Source organism: Corvus brachyrhynchos, unplaced genomic scaffold (assembly GCF_000691975.1).
Source record: "Corvus brachyrhynchos isolate BGI_N302 unplaced genomic scaffold, ASM69197v1 scaffold48, whole genome shotgun sequence".
Taxonomy (NCBI): Eukaryota; Metazoa; Chordata; class Aves; order Passeriformes; family Corvidae; genus Corvus; species Corvus brachyrhynchos.
In genome coordinates this window covers 101,602-101,942 of record NW_008240027.1, presented here as the reverse complement: position 1 = coordinate 101,942, position 341 = coordinate 101,602, and the positions used below count along the sequence as shown (strand labels likewise).

At 52.5% G+C, this 341-nt stretch overlaps 1 protein-coding gene across 1 annotated transcript in view; it reads left to right on the top strand.

The window, feature by feature from the left end:
• The window catches only part of ZFYVE9 (zinc finger FYVE-type containing 9), a 58,179-nt gene that overhangs the window by 407 nt on the left and 57,431 nt on the right, over positions 1-341 (top strand). The window lies entirely within an intron of this gene.

Here is a 341-nt window from a genome sequence, read left to right as displayed (position 1 = left end):
GTCGGCGCGCTATCGCGGCTCCTGTGAGGAAGGAGCGCGCTTGTCCGTTGTTGTTGTTCGGTGTGGGGTGGTTTTTTGTTGTTTTTTTTTTGTTTGGGTTATTTTTATTTGTTGGTTTGGGGTTTTTTTAATTTCTGGAAGCCTCTTTGCTGAGGATTGAATGTGTCTGCCAGCGGATAGCTCCGTGCCTCGCAGCTCTCAGAGCGGCCGAGGGCGTCCCGCAGGACGGGGTGTCCCTCTCCGGTTGTGGAGACACTCAACATGAAATGGCGAAATAACACATGGACGGCTCCCAGCCGCGAGTCCTTCTGACCAGGTTTTGTGTAGTGGTCACACTAAAC